The sequence below is a fragment of the Chrysemys picta genome, chromosome 2, assembly GCF_011386835.1.
Source record: "Chrysemys picta bellii isolate R12L10 chromosome 2, ASM1138683v2, whole genome shotgun sequence".
NCBI lineage: Eukaryota > Metazoa > Chordata > Testudines > Emydidae > Chrysemys > Chrysemys picta.
In genome coordinates, this window is record NC_088792.1 from 194,456,122 (window position 1) to 194,472,491 (window position 16,370).

Consider the following 16,370-nt stretch of genomic DNA (forward strand, 5'->3'; position numbering starts at 1 on the left):
AACAAAGTCTGCATGGCTAGTATCTACTGTAGCTACAATGTATTGCTGTCTATGTTTGAAATAATGAATTAAAACCAGCAGAGAGTAATGATTGGTAATGAATCCAAACTATTCAGGTATGACAGCTGGGCATGCTTTTGTTTGACTGCCAGGTGTCATCCAGATTTCTACTTGATATCTAATAGCAATTAATATTTCCCTGCTCAGAAAGATAGCAAACATTTGCAATAACATGCTTATGCTACCAAATACCAGGAAAAGCAATGAAAATCTTTGTACTGCGTTTAAAATGATTTTGGCAGGAACTCACACCAGACAGATTAATGAAAGCTGATTGTCACTTTTAATACAAAATGTTGTTATAAATATAACAATAATCATGATCAAGGATAATAAATAGCCATCATGCATAACTGTTTGGCTTGTGAGGAATATGCTATGAGTGAAATTCAACCTTGTGCAAATGACCCACACAAAGCTTAAGAGGGATTTAATTGGCACATAGATCTTGTAAGGATTCCATACACAGGGATACATTTTACCCAGTGTGCTTACTTCAGTTGCTGATAGCTTTTGATTGAACACAATTGAAGAAAGACTATTTCTTTGGGTCTGCTCAGTGGCTCTCTCTTTGGAGAAGTCTGTATTTCATGTGGCTGCAGAGACTGAATCGTAGTGCCTGTGTGCAAACCTAATATTTAGTTTGAAAGACAAACAAAAAATTCCAATGTTTCATTCTGTGTTTAGTACATTAATATCCAGTAATTTTTGACATCCCCCCCCAAAGCCTTCATCACAGGTACACAACCGAAGCAATAGATACTGGATTAGATGACCTAATTGGTCTTTTCTCTCTCTAATTTTGATGATATTCTTATCCAAAGCCTAAATTGCTTAGTGTCAAAATAGTTGATTTTGCAGTGCCACCATCCAGCTGTTACACTGTGTAAATATACTATTTATTATTACACTAATCACTCATGGTAGTTGCCTACATTTTATGGGCCACATGCTATCTTCTGCTACACACTGATGAGGGGAGGAAATTGTGGCAAAATTATCTGAAAATCGGACAAAGGGGTAGAGCATTGGCTGTCTTTTCCATTTTTCATGCCTTTAGAGACAGTGAATACCATACAGCTCCAGATCTATGGGTATGTCTACTCTGCAATGTAAGCCCAGGGTTAGTGGGACTCAAGTGAGCTGACCCACGTTAGGCAGCCCTGGACTTGAGGGTCTACATTGTATTTTAACCCTACGTTTAGAGATTTTTCTAATGCGTGCTCGAACCTAGGGTTCTGGTGTCCACACTGCAGTGTACAGAGCTGAATCAAAGTAATCATATCCCAGAGTCACTAATTCCTTCCCCAAAATGTAGCTGCTCTAGCCCTAGGACAGTGGTGTACTGTCAGAAAAATGTACTGCCCACCCTGCACATACCAGTTTGCTTTGCAAAAGGCTCTATCAGGGCTGGTGCAAGGACGTTTCGCACCCTAGGCGAAACTTCCACCTTGCACCCTCCCCCGCCCCGTGGCAGCTAACCCCGCCCACCGCCCCCGCCGTGGCAGCTAACCATTCCCATCCACCCCTCCCACCTGAGGAGCCCCACCCGCCGCAGCAGCTAACCCACCCCCCCACACGCAGAGCCCCCGCTCGCAGCAGCTACCCCCACTTGCAAGTCCCCCCTCCACAGCAGCTAACCCGGCCTGGGGAGCCCCCACCCGGTGAAGCTAACCCCACCCCCCTCCATGGCAGCTAACACTGCGCCCCTCTGCGGCAGCTAACCCCGCCCAGGGAGCCCGCCCTAGCTCTCCTCTGCTGAGCACGCCGGCACTGCTCTAATTCTCCTCCCCTCCCAGGCTTGTGGCACCATTTGGAGGAGACTTAGAGCGGGGGCTGTGTGCTCAGCAGAGGAGGCAGAGTGGATGTGATCTGGGGTGGGGAGCGATTCCCCTGTGTGCCCCCCCCGTTACTGTGGGCGGCCCTCCCCGCGCCCCAGCTCACCTCCACTCCACCTCCTCGCCTGAGCGGGCTTTTAGGCGCCCTCAACCACTAGGTGCCCTAGGCGGCCGCCTAGTTTGCCTAAGTGGTTGCACCGGCCCTGCTCTCTATTGTAAACCCAGGAGGCTCTCTGATAGTGTGCATTCAGATAGGTGATAAGAAGAGAATGGGTTAACTCTGAACTGAACTGCTGCCTTTTGCAAAGGGGTCTGGGGTTGCTTCCTTTTTCAATATAGTGGATTGCAGATTGTTGGGATAGTTGTCCCATGGAATTGTGGGATATTTCCAGCTGAATCCCAGGACCTGGGTCGAGCGGGGCTGCATCTATCCTGCAAATCAATAGGGCTCTGGGTCCCAGCTTAACTTGAGCTCAGACCTTCCAGCTCTTGGTCCTGGGTCCGAACCTTGGGTTACACAATTGCAGTGTAGATGCAAGAGGAGTTAGGCTTGAGCCCGGGCTCAAGCACGGGCTTACATTGCAGTATGGACATACCCTTCAAGGCTAGAACTCCACAGCTTAGAGACAGGAGGAAGTACAGACTAGAAACAACTGGTTACTGCAGATCTCTTCAGTAATTCCAGCTTGTTGAACAAGCAGTAAATTTCACTTGGTAACTTTGATTCTCCTTGTTCCCACCCTATTTGAGGGGTGGAAGGGAGCGGGCATAAGTGAAATGATCACTAAAGACTCAAAGATGCAGCTATATGAGGAGAGTCTAAAGACTGGGCTGTCTCTGACAATAGGTTTGTACCAAGCTCAGCATGGTGGGATTCTCATCCTAACTGGGCCCCTGGGCACTACTGGATAAAGCAACATCTCACCTTGGAGCCACTGTTGGAGACAGGATACTGCAGTAGACAGACTTTGGCACTTCCTCTGTTTCTGTGGAGCCATGATGGTGAGGAGTGGAGGCCAATAGAGCATCACATGGGCCAGGATTCCTTCACATGAATGGCCTGGGTTGCAGTGTGGACCCCTAAACCCTTCTCTCTAGAAGGGAGAATCAGGTGGAAACTCTGTGTCATTCCTGCTATGGCCTCTTTGTGCTCAGCTGCCCTCTTGAAGATACCCTTTGCACAGAGTGAATCTCTGAGTGGTGCAGCATGCTCCAATTCCCTCCCCACCCAGCGCATCAGCATAAAGGATGTGCCTGGGGTAGAAGGGGTTTGCTGGAGATTACTAGCCCTCAGAACAGCTCTTTAAGGCCACACACAGCCAGGTACAACACAGCAGCCATAAGGGCACTCTAGGTTGTGCCAAGTGTCAGTTCTGGCACAGGACAGGCAGAATGTAAAGCGACTTTTCAGCCCTTTGTTGTATGCTGAACACAATTCATATGGACCACAGTGTTCTGCTATGTGCTCACCCTTCCACGGATTGGCCCAAGGTCTGGAAGACACATGAGATAAATAACCTATAAACATTGAAAAACAGGCTCTCAAATTGAAAAGACAAAATTGTGCTAAAAAAGCCTTGTAAATTACAAAAACAAAAAGTGCTATTCTTTATTGGTAGAACTCAGTGTAAGCGCTCATTTCCACTGTAAACCAGCGAGATATATTTATTTAGTCCATGACTGCAAGTGAAATATATAGTATTCAAGTCAGAACCTGAGCTGGTGCAAATCAGCATAGTTCCATTGAGGCTAATGGGGCTACACTGATTTACATCAGTTGAGGATCTGGTCCAATCTCTCATATTCCATTTCTAATCATTTGTTTTTACAAAGAAAATATAGATCAAAGATTCAGCTTGTATTCCTTTGAAAACAATACTCAAGGAGTGACTCAAGGGTTCATGATAAGCAACATACATTTACAAAACATGGATGATCTTGTAGGTAAGGCAACGGTGAGAGCCAGGAAGTGTGGATTCTTTTCTTAGAAGTGCTAAGGATTTCCTTTGTAACCTTGAGCAAGTCCATTCCTCCTTGTCTTTTTCAATTTTCTCTTTTGCAAAATAGATCAAATAATAATTATTTACCTCCCAGACATACTTTGAGACTAAGTTTCATTAGAATATGTAAAGTGCTTTGAGAGTCTTGGATGGATAAACAAAAAGTCATCGGAGTATTTTACCTCTAGCTCAATGGTTCAAATGTGGCTTAGATAAGTAGTGATCAAAATCTATTTTCTGCCAGTGTTGGCATATGTGGAATTAATCATTGGTGTCACTGCAGTTCCCAGTGGAGAAGAATTGAAATCACAAAAAATAGCATTAAAATGGATAGTAACTTCCACCTTTGCTGGCAACCCCAGCAAAGCAGCATAGGCAGGGGCGGCTCTAGGCACCAGCAAAACAAGCACGTGCTTGGGGCAGCCCATTTGCAGGGGTGGCAGGGATCTAGCACGGCAATTGAGAACCAACTGGGACCCCTGGGAGCTGTAATTCGTTGGTTAGCTCCCTGCCTATAGAGCCAGCCCTGGAGCAGGGAAAGAACTACATTTCCCAGCATTCCCTTGGCCACTACCAACAGGAAAGAGGGGGAGGGAGTGAGGAAGCTGAGACCTCATGCTGTAGCCTGGAATGGAGAATTCCTGTAGAATGGAGAGCCGTGCTGAGAGTAGGGATTCCATATTTTAACATTCAAAAAATAGGACACACCACGGGGAGGGAGGGTAGCCCCACCCTGCCCCCATCCACTCCCTCCGACTGCCCCCCACAGAAACCCCAACCCATCCAACCCCCTTGTCCCCTGATCACCCCCTCCTGGGACCCCTGCCCCAACTGCCCCCCAGGACCCCACCCCCTATCTAAGCCCCACTGGTCCTTGAACCCAACTTCCCCCTTCCTGAGACCCCCCCCCCCCCCAACTTCCCCTCTAGGACCCCACCCGCTACCTGTCCCCTGACAAACCCCTGGGACTCCCATGCCTATCCAACTGCTGCCTGTCCCCTAACTGCCCCCCCCCAACCCCTGACCCATCTAACCCCCCCTTCTCCCTGCCCCTGACTGCCCCCCCCGAACCTCCGCCCCATCCAACCCCCACTGCTCCCTGTCCCTTTACTGTCCCCACCCCGGAACCCCCTACCCCTTCTCCAACCCCCTTACCGTGCCACTCAAACCAGCGTGTCTGGCTTCGTGCATGCTTCATACATGCTGCCGTGCTCCCCTGCGGAGCCACAGGCTCCCCACCCCCATCCCCCAGCACCTGCCTTCCAGATTTGAACACCTCAAAATTCAGGAGTGCTCAAGCTCAGTTTGGGCAGCTGTTACTTCATTTCTCCCAAATCAAACATACTGATCCACTGTAACTTGCTGTAGAAAAAGTAGGATAAAATTGAGCAAGAAATGCTTCTCAGTGGTTATTAGGACTGGAATTGCTATTTTCAACAGCCATTGCCTTTTGTTTGTTTGTTTAAAAGGAAGACAGTGCTATTGCATTGGCAAATTCCCCATAGAAAGAAAGAGTGGAACAAAAGAATAATAAAGGCACCTCAACTTTTCCTCATTTATGTAGGACAGTCTTATAATATGCATCCAGATATCCTCCAATCACACAAGCTGAAAATTGTTCTACTTTACTGCAGTTCTGTAACCATGTGGGAATCAATCCTGTCTGTGTTCTGTGCACATCTAAAATTCCTGCTGAATGACCTGCCGTGGGAGCGAGTTACCAGTGACCCAGGGCTGCGGTGGAAGGATGGTGCAGGTGGGGGGAGGGGGTGAGCCCAGGGCTGGGGCAGCAGGAGGTGTGTGTGTGTGTGTGTGGCAATGGTGGGGGGGTAGGGGGAACCCAGAGCTGGGGCAGCAGGGTGTGTGTGTGTGGGAGAGCCCAGGGCTGGGGTGGCAGGGGGATGCGGGTGGGGGAGGTGAGAGCCCAGGGCTGGGGCGGCAATGGGGTGCGGGTCAAGGGGTGAGAGCCCAGGGCTGGGGCGGCAGGGGGGTGTGGCGAGGAGCCCAGTGCTGGGACGGGGGGTAGCCAAAAAAGTTTTTGCTTGGGGCGGCAAAAAACCTAGAGCCAACCCTGAGCATAGGATAGAAGTATAATGGCAACGAACTACCCTTTCACTCCTACTGGTGGTCCCTCCAGAACGGATTTCAGGTACTTCAGAGATGCAGCAGTTGCAAGCTTGTAAAATGTCTGCCCACAGTCTGCTTTGTAAACCATGGTTTTCAGTGCTACTAATTTGATACTTTTCATTAGCATCAAACTATATTATATATAGCCATATAGTTATATATACACACACGTATATAAGAAATGAAAAACAAAACCCTTCCATGAGCTCTGGATATTACTGTTAAATTGCCTTATCATAATTCTTTTCAGCCTCCTAATCGATTTACAGTTGGTGGCGCTAGACATTAAGGGTTTGATCCTCTTTTCAGATGCATGGGCACATATCACTGTAGTATGATCAGTTCCTAAATTCGAACTGATACCCCACCTAGACAGTTTAGATTAGTACACAGGAAGATTTTAGATACCTATTTTGGAGTGATCCAACCATGGAAAAAAACAGCTGAGACCTTTCTGATCATATTCCAAAATACATTTATAACCCATACATTGTCTGGGCTGGATATTTACATTTATTCATAGTGAATTTCCCCTCCCGTCTTCTACAGTATAGTCATCTTCCTTTATGACCTGATCCACTGAAGAAAAGACTCTCATTGACTTCAATGGGTTTGGATCAGGCTTTAAATACATAATTAAACACCCAGGTCCTATACACTGCATGGGTAAGTTGGCAATTGCATTAAAATTATATTTACAGGTTCAACACACTGCACAAAACCTAATCTTCATACTACCTCTTTAAGGCAGGCGTTCACAGGGGTCTTTCCACCTCTTGCTGATGAAAAAACTGAGGCACAGTGAGGACCCAAATGCATTGGGGCTGATTTGGCCCAATGTTCCTAAATGGAACTTGATGTAGATCAAATGCAATAAAGATGACAATAGTTCACCTCAAATAGCATATGCCCTGCGAATGTTGCCGCTCTTACTTTACTCACATTTAAAAAAAGAAATTATCTTCATTCTTCTCACATCCCCCAAGGAATGGAAAATCACCAGAACTGAGTAAAAGGAAAAATTTGTTTCACAGCAGCTCAGCAAATTTCCAAACACTCAACAATACCAAGAAGTTTATCCAGCAGTGAGTTGAAGAATCTGCAGTAAACTTGAATACTGGGCCAGCCTCAGCTCTGCTCCCTTGAGCTACACTGGTAGCATACACGGGCCATAACCAATTTACTAAGGATTTCCCCTAGTGCAGGGGAATCCACAGATGACATATGGCTAGGGCTCCATGTCTGTCACGGAGGTCACAGGAAGTCACAGATTCTGTGACTTTCTGTGACCTCTTTGACTTCTGCAGGGGCCAGGGTGACTGACAGCAGGGCCGCCCAAGCAGCTTGCTCTGGGGCCAGCTGATCAGGTAGCCTCAGGGACAGCCACACCAGCCACGGCTCAGGCGGCTCTGGCAGCAGTCCCTGGGCAATCCATGATCCACGGCCCTGGGCAGCGGTCCCCGGGTGGCTGGTCAGAGCAGCCACAATCCACGGTCCCCGGCCAGCCGGAGCAGCCGCAGTCCCCAGCTGGCTGGCTGGAGCAGCTGAAGTCTGCAACTGCTGGCAGCTGGTGCTGCTGCCCCCCTCCAGCAATACCTCCCCATGCTCCCCCAGCACCCCCCACCCAAAATGTAATCACAGGTATTTTTAGTAAAAGTCATGGACAGGTCAAAGGCTGTGAGTTTTTGTTTATTGCCTGTGACCTGTCCATGACTTACTACTAAAAATATCTGTGACTAAATCATAGCCTTACATATAGCATCTGGGTGGCCTGACCATAGCACTGCAGCATTTTGATTATCTCCAGATGTTGGAATGGAGTGCAGTTTAGAGAAGCCCTGTGGTTAACTCATTCCTATTTGTATCTGTTTAAGAGAAATCCACTCGGGTGTGGAGAGCCTGTCCATGTCCACTGCAACACTCAATGTCCTGTGGGGCAGCAGCAGCCCGTGGGAGAGCCAAGGCTGAAGCTGTCACTCAAGTGAAGTCTGAGAGTCTCTGCATGTCTGGAAGGGAGTCTCTGTTTGGGCCCCAAATAAGCTGGTTCAGAGAGGAATACTGGGGAGGTCTGGTGGATGAGCCTATGTGATCCATGCTTACATGGATGTGATGGCCCAATCCCAGGAGAGATGCTGGAGAGGAGCTGCAGCCATTATTCCAGCCCATAGAGCACAGTAGCAGAAGAGCTGAGTTGTAGTCCTGCAGCCTAGCTACAATTTATGAGCATGTGGCTTCTTTGTTAAAAATCTGAAATTAAACACAAGTTGCCAACAGGAGGAAATAAACTAATTAAAAATATAAGATAATCACCACATGCAGCCTCAAAGCTATGTTGAAAAGTCACTTCAGAGACTTTTTGGGGAACAGAAGTGCTTAGAAATAGTGAGAAAGAGTAGACTAAATGGAGGTATGGTTGTTTCCACACTATTAACTGTTCTCCAGTTGCCCATATTGTATATATGTGAAAGCTATGTAGTCTTGTTCAGTATGAAGTAATTACATAAAGAAATATCTTTTAAATATTGGCTTTGTTTTAGTCAGTGGAATTATCCCTATTTTTTCATTATTCTTTCTTCTTTATGGGAGTGTGATTTTGGATGCCCTCATATTAAGCTCAAGTCCTGTGTTGTTTTAAATTTTTTCAGAGCCACTTTAATGGTCAGATTATGCACTGTTGCTATATATATATCCAATTCTGCTTGGAAAAGTCCATACTGAGCTGGGAAATTTCAGGCTTATCTACAAGGACATGCATAGCAGAGTCTTGATCTCGGGCAAAGAGCTGGTTGCAGTTCAACATGAAGCACTAGATCATGTCAGCAAGATTTAACTTGTTATAAATTGCATCTAATCTCACTTTCAGGCATGTTGTGACCCCCGGGGTAAGTGTGTGTTATGTTTGTAAACATTATTTATCACCTGCCCTTTTGACAGATGATGCCAAAAGCGCAACATACATTCCTCTGCATTAGGAAATGCTTCTCCGGCCCCATTGTTTTCTGCAAATATAGTTCCTGGAGGGCCTAGGTACAGCAAAATACATGTAAATGCACAGCTCTGCAGTACATTTATATATGACTTTATTGTTCATTGATGCATGAAAGCTGGCTAGTCCAATGGGATGCAAACGATCATACCAGTAGATGTGAATTGATCAGAAACCTTGCAAGTAGAGACCTGCTGCTTGTGAATTACTGTACAATGTCTTTCAGTTCAGCCCAAGTGAAGTTTGCCATAAGTGAAAGAGAGAGAAGAAATATTGCGCATTGGGGGAGCTAAATTACATTGCATGGTGGCGGTCAGCCTGTCAGTAAATGCGATTAAAGCAATTCCTATTGTATAGATCTGTCCAGAACAATAATCGAGGAGAAAATGCTCCAGTGAAAACTATAAAAACTGCAGTTAAATTGTAAATTTAATCAGCATCGATTGGCTGCAGCTTTAGAATTTATTAGGGTGCTAAAAAATTCTGTTTTCTCCTTTTTTAAATGGGGCTTACAATATCACTTGGAGGTAGTAAAATACAATCAACATTGATTTTTTTTTAAATTTCAGAACTTAAAAATATTTATAAAATTATGACTCCCCCCCCCCCCTCTCTCTAATTGCTTGCTCTTAGAACACTTTTCAGTGGAGCAGCTTCACATACTATATGTTTACCGTACAGTACGATACATTGGCTTTCAGTTTTAGTTGCAGTTAAGGCAGAGCTATCTGTTTGGTCACAAAATGTTTCATTTCTATAAATACTAATGACAATATTTACAATTGACACACACAGGAAAAATCACAACCATTCCTTGAGCTGCACGTTTATAGGTTTCAAACCTTGCCCTGGAGTGTTTAAATATTGGTGCGATACCACAGACACCAGGCGGTAATGTGGTATTCAGAAATGACTGAATTTTGTGCTTTAAGGTTTAAACATGACTAGTCTGGGTTCAGTCCATTCAGGTTGCAGAGTCAAGCACTCAAAAATTAGGAAAGGCCAGAATTAAGGTTGGCTGTGCAACCTTAATTTGGCCCGCTTGTGCATGTTCATAATGATAGTCTTGTTTAACATCATCGAGGGATGTCTGTGGCAGAGCCAAGAACAGAACGCAGATCTCCTGGGTCCCAGTTTAGTGTCTTAACGGAGACCATCTCTTCCTCATTCTCTCTTCCTCCTGTGCCTAAGGTATGTAACAAATAGTGTGTTAATGTATGTACTATATAACAAATAGTGTGTTGATGAAGACTATCATAATACATACCCATAAGGGGATTGAACATTGGGAATTAGGAATCTGGGGTTGTATTCCTGACTTTGTGGGGAACATGGTCTAGTGGTTACAGACAGCACAGATGAATGTATAGGTTTGGCACATTTATTCTGAAAATCATTGTGGCTGAGTGGATAAGGCTTGAATCTGCTATATTAGAGCCAGATTCCATTGTGGCCCTTTGATGCTGCTCCAGTCACACACCAGGGTTGTAAGAGAGGAAGATATATCACCTGGGAAATTCCCCCAGTGCAGGAGCAACATAGGGACAGAATGCACAGCTCTATGCTGCCCCTGATATAGAAATCATGTTGTGTTGCATGTTGGAAGCACATTGGGGTGAGATCAGGGCCGGCTCCAGGCACCAGGCACCCAAGCACATGCTTGGGGCGGCACCTGGTAAGGGGTGGCGGGGGGAGCGTGGCGCGGCATTCCGCGGGGGGGGCGGGCTCCGGTTGCGCGGGGCTCGGCGAGGGCGCAGCGCTGGAAGGGGGTTCCGGCGGGGGCGGGCTCCGGCGGCGCAGCGCAGGGCTCGGTGCTCGGGGTTCCAGCGCGTGGCGCTCGGTGGGGGTGCAGCGCGGGCGCGGCGCTGGAGGGGGGTTCCGGCGGCGCTGGCAGGAGGCGGGCTCCGGCGGCGCAGCGCTCGGCAGGGGGGGCGTCGCGGGGCTCGGCACTCGGGGGGGGGGGTTCCGGCAGCGCTCGGTGCGGGGGGGGGCTCCGGCGCGCGGTGCAGGGGCGGCACGGGGGGCGGCGCTCTGGGGGGGGTTCCGGCGGCGCTCGGCTGGGGGGGGGCGCGGCACTCGGCGGGGGGGGGCTGTGGGGCGGCCCTTTTTTTTGCTGCTTGGGGCAGCAAAAAAGCTAGAGCCGGCCCTGGGTGAGATCAGCTTACTAGGCACTCCAGCAAATCCATGGTGTGGGGAAACCCAGGGGTAGCTGGATAAAGCTACCTTAATTTGGAACAACTTCCAGCTTTGTGCAACAGTTTGTTACTCTGGGAAGCACAAAGGTGGGTAAAAGTCACCTTCCCATCCTTCAGCCCCTTCCCAGGGTGCACCTTCTCTGCTGCTCCTCCTGAGAAGTACAGCCACAGAATGTGGGCCTTGGATTCTACTTGCAGCATTGTTGCAACTGACCTTATATAACCGTTCAGTTAGTCCATCTAAAATATAGGGAACAATACTTGCCTGCCTCCAAAATTGTGAGTATGAGGCCTTGCTTAAGAATAAGGGCTGTGAAATGCAAAGAATTATTAAAACCAGTGAATGGAAAAGATGACACGAGAACTCATTGTATCCTCTTGATACCTCGGCAAAGGACATGGCAGCAGCAGTGGCTTGTTACTGGTGCTATCTTGTTCCTCTAGTGAGGCTATGGCTCTATGCCTTTGTGCCTAAGAGCATGCTCAGTGCAATTAGCATGTTAAGGATGTCTGTGGGACATGAACATGTTCAGCACAAATGGAAATGTTCAGAGAGTTTATCAGCCAGCCTCTAACAAGCTATACTGACCATATTCAATTTTCAGAGACTTATACCTTAGTCAATGTGGTTAGATGTGCACTGGGACAGACAAAGCACCTCTCTGACTCTAGGGTCAACCACCTGCCAAGTTTCAAGTTCCTGTTCTCAGCCCTGAATGTGCTAGAGTTCTTGAAAAACATTTTGGGAAAAAAACAAATTACTGTTTATGACTGACTACTTACTATTAACATAATTACTTATTTTTTCAAAAGCTTGTTTTTACAAACAGCTGAAACAGTTGTGCTGAATTTAGAATCAGAAATTTTCCATAATTGTGCTGAAAGCAATCATGGAAAATTTCAGTCTGCACGGCGAAGTTATAGATGTTCATAATATTAGATAATATTAACTACAGACACTGGTACCAGCTTTAAAATTAATATTCTGCTGTTAAGGTTACTAGTTTCTCTCTCAAAAGTGAAGAAATGACAATATTACAATTGTTCAACCAACCTTACTATTGCATTCTATTTCTCAAGTAATGTAATATAACATCATACAGAGTTTTGTTACCACTTAACCCCCTGTGTATCTTTCCCCCTCACTATTTTATACTTAAATTAATATTAGTATTGTAATGGTCCAGTAAATCTTTGATGACTTATCTTGTTTTACAAGATGGCAATGGAGCACTTAACTATCAAGCTAACTTAGTTGCACATTGCAGACTTTTGTAGGTACAATTCAGGCAGTTAGAAAACTAACTAAGCTGCAAGCTATCCTGCAAACACTATGCATCTGGATAATTTCATTCTCATGAGCAGTCCTATTGAAATCCAATGTTGTCTACTCTCATGATTAAAGTTATTAAAGCATAAGCGTTTGCAGGATTGTATGAGTGTACGTTTAGATCTCAGTAGATTTTAACCAATGATGCGTTTGACCCAAAGCCTATTGATGTCAGTAGGAGTCTTTCCATTGACCTCAGTGGATTTAGGAGCATGCCTAAAGTCCCTAAACGGTCAAATATTTAAGCATGTATTTAACTTTAAGCATGGGATTAGCCCCATTGACTGTAATGGGGGCACTCACATTTTTAAATTTAAGCACATGCCTCAGTGCTTTGTTGCATCAGGACTTACTTTGTTAATGTCAGTACAGAACTCTCCAACAAACAAGGCCTGATTCTACCTTATATTGTGGCAGCTGTCTTAAAGCATGAGGTAAGGAACCTGAGAATTTTCCCTCTTTTAAGGAGATATCAGGTGTGTTGCTTCACTGTAATGGCCATTCACACCACCCAGCTGCTGACATAGGACTGTTGAAAGGATTAATTAGATATTATTAGTAAAGCTGTAGGAACATGAAAAGCTCTGTGCGTAATGCAAGATATTATTAATATCAGTCTTCAATATACTACATGCAGAAAAATAGGTGAGCTGAAAGAACATAGTGGGTACTGACAAACCCTAAAGAGCCCACTTTACTTCTTTATTTTTGCAAGAATAAACAATCAGCTTTATTCTTTATCTAGAAGAAGGTAAAGTGTTTGTGCTGGTATTATAGCTTTTCTTTACTCATTTCCCAACTTACAGCATCCCTGCTCCAATGCAAAGCCCCTAGGGAAGAAACTAGGGGAATCTGCAAATTAAGTTGGGTGCCATTCAGTGTGTGCTAATGCTATGTTGTGGTCTAGTAATTTAGAACAATTGTACTAGCTATTATTTCACTTGTGCCCTAAGTCACACCAGAGCCCTTCTGCATTTCTGTAAGATCATGATCATTTCAAAGGATTGTAAAGTGAGATACCAAAAACTATTGTATAGAATAGTGAAAATAAATCCTTTCTAAGAACACTCTTTCAATGTACTTTTAATTATTTGTATTTAAGTATTTCCAAAGTAGCATTGCAATTGAGTGAAAATATTTGAAATCCCTGGTAATTAGCAGCAGCTTTTCAAGCTAAACTAATAGGAAGCTGAAAACGAAATAGACAAACTAGGTAAAATGCCTCCTACTGTTTAAGAACTGGCTTTCCAACCTAAAACAATAATTAGATGCAAACTCAATATTCATAGTGAATAAATTCCTCCTTCTGTTTGAACACAAACAATAGGAGGTCAAAACTCAGCTCACGATGCAAGGCAATCTGATACTTTTCTATGGTATGTTTATGAATCATATTAACCGAACCTTTTTCTGCAGGTGGTGAAACCAAGCATTCTCAATTAGTAACCATGGATGCAAAGAAATAGTCACTACAGCTGTCTGCTTCTTTTCCAAGGTTATTTTTCCTGGTAGTTTATCATGACAAATACTCTCTAAAAGAAACCCATCAAAGTCATGGCTAGGGTCTATTCCAGGAGGTAGGAAGGGGAACAAAAACACAGACAGGATTAGTCTGATTTTCTGTAACTGTGACAGTCAGAGTGTGGTAATGGTGGGTAACCTCCTTAACTTTAAAGAGTTCTAGGTGAATGTAATGCTCATAGAAATAGCAAATTCATAGCCCTAGCTACAGTCATACTCAGGGCAAGCTTCTCCACACAGTTCAGAATCCTGACCTAAACTCGAGTTGACTGCGCTGAGGGGGAAAATCACAGGCCCCCACTCTCTCAATGTTTTCACCAAATTGACAGAAGGCAAACATGTTGCCGAATTTTGCTGGAAAAATGGTTCAATAATTGTCTGTATTGCACAAGCCATTTTCATTGTTTTTTTCCCAACATTTATAGCTAATAAAATGTATCTGCAATTTGTTATAAGAAACAAATGCAAAGCTAATTATAGACAAAAAGTAATTTTAAATTTCTAAATAAAATACACTTCTCTTCGTTTAGGAGACCACAGAGACCACGTTCTCCAGCCTATACAAGGGAAAGATCAGTAATGGGAGAGGCAGTGAAGGCCCTTACACTTCCCCTACCATCCCCCCTACTTCCCCCACATGCACATACATATATAACTCCTTGCATCTTCATGGTTCACCAATCACCAGCTGAGTCTCTGAGGACAGGGAGAGGACAGAGCCTCACAAAGAGATTTTTGACCAAGCAGAATGAATGAAACAGTGCCATTTTATTTCATGGTTAGCTACATATCTGGGTGTGTATTTAGATTTAATTTACATCTCGACCCAAATATACAGACAGCAATAATAGTCATACTACACAACTAGCCCATTTATTTGAATTTTTATTTACACCCGAAGACTAATCTCTGTCCTACTGGATTATAATAAAATAGTGTATATCCTGTAGAGCCAAAACAGAAATAATAAATAAAATACTGTAGGCCAGAGACCACTTCTCAGATTTCCTGTTCAAATGAAAAGGGGCAATTTTGCCTCTGCAGTATTATTGCCTTCAATCCATCCTGAACCCAGAGATACCTCTTACACTTGGTTTGGGAGGCTGGAGGGAATACAGCATGAGAATGAATATGTTCTGTGACAACGTCCCCAGTTAAAACTATAAATTTGCCAATGGGGTTTATTCTGCTTAAAGTACCTATGACTGTGGGGGAACCCAATCAATGGCAATATGGTTCCTGCTGGAAACATATTGCTGGGCATAGTGTGGCTAGGTTACTGCCTTAGCAGACATGGTAGTACTTTCCTGACAGACCAATAGATTGAATAGAGTTGGGAGGTTTAACCTGCCACTCTGGTCCTCTCCTCTGGATTTTGTCTATCAGGAGGTGATCTAGGCCAATGATAGAAAGAAAGAGAACACATTTTACTACAAAACAACTGAAAGTCCAGGTTCAGTAAATAAAAACGGATGGATATTCACTACACGGTTTGTGTCTTCTGGAAGGGTAGAGGGCACAGAAAGGTGAGGGAAAAGAGCAGTCCTAGAAAAAACTTTACATCAAGGTGGGAAAATCCCTTGTATATCTATGAAAAGAAAGCCCTATTCAAGGGGGAGGCAGGAGAATTGACAGAGTGCTAAAAGGTAGCATTATTAACATAAGATATTTTTATGAACACTGGCTGTTAACAATGAATATAGGAGTATGCAATATTATTCTTTTAGTTGAAGTATGAGGTAGAGAGATGCACAAAAGAACAAAAAAATCAAAGAAGAACTGGTGACAGACAAAAGTTAATTTAAGAAAGAATAATAAGAAAGGGAAATATCTCCTAGAAGTATTCTTTTTTAAATAAGAGGAAAAACAAAGTAATATTCTATTGAGTTTTGAATACAAGAGGGAGCTATCTGATCTATTAGATTGCTAGGTACAAAGAGAGTGGAGAAGATGAACTCAACGGGATGAGAACAAAAAATGATGCTCTCTCCAAAGAATGAAATGGCATATTCAGACCAAATAGAATGGTAGATGGGCTGTTACAATTCCCGTAGAGCACCATTCCAGGAAGAGTAGTAGTTGGTGGTCACAATAATTTCTCAGCCAAAACATTATTTTACAGCTTTAATTTAGCATTTCCCCCCTTTATTTAACATCTCCCAGCCTCAGCCTTCTCTTTGAATAGCTAGCTAGTCAGTGCCATCCATAGACTAGTTAGGAAATCTGACAGGGAGAGATTATATGCATGTAATTAAATATTCATACACCTTGGAAAACCAGGGAAGAAATTAAAACACTATCAATTTGGTTTAT

General features: G+C 44.5%; 1 long non-coding RNA gene across 1 annotated transcript in view; it reads right to left on the reverse strand.

The window, feature by feature from the left end:
• Nucleotides 1-357: 357 nt before the first annotated feature.
• LOC135981148 (uncharacterized) overlaps nucleotides 358-16,370 on the reverse strand; it is a 101,123-nt gene continuing 85,110 nt past the window's right edge. Inside the window, exons 3-4 of the long non-coding RNA XR_010598109.1 lie at nucleotides 2,824-2,992; nucleotides 358-691 (exon numbers count right to left, since the gene is read on the reverse strand). This is a non-coding gene — a long non-coding RNA (uncharacterized LOC135981148). The remainder of the gene's footprint in view (nucleotides 692-2,823; nucleotides 2,993-16,370) is intronic.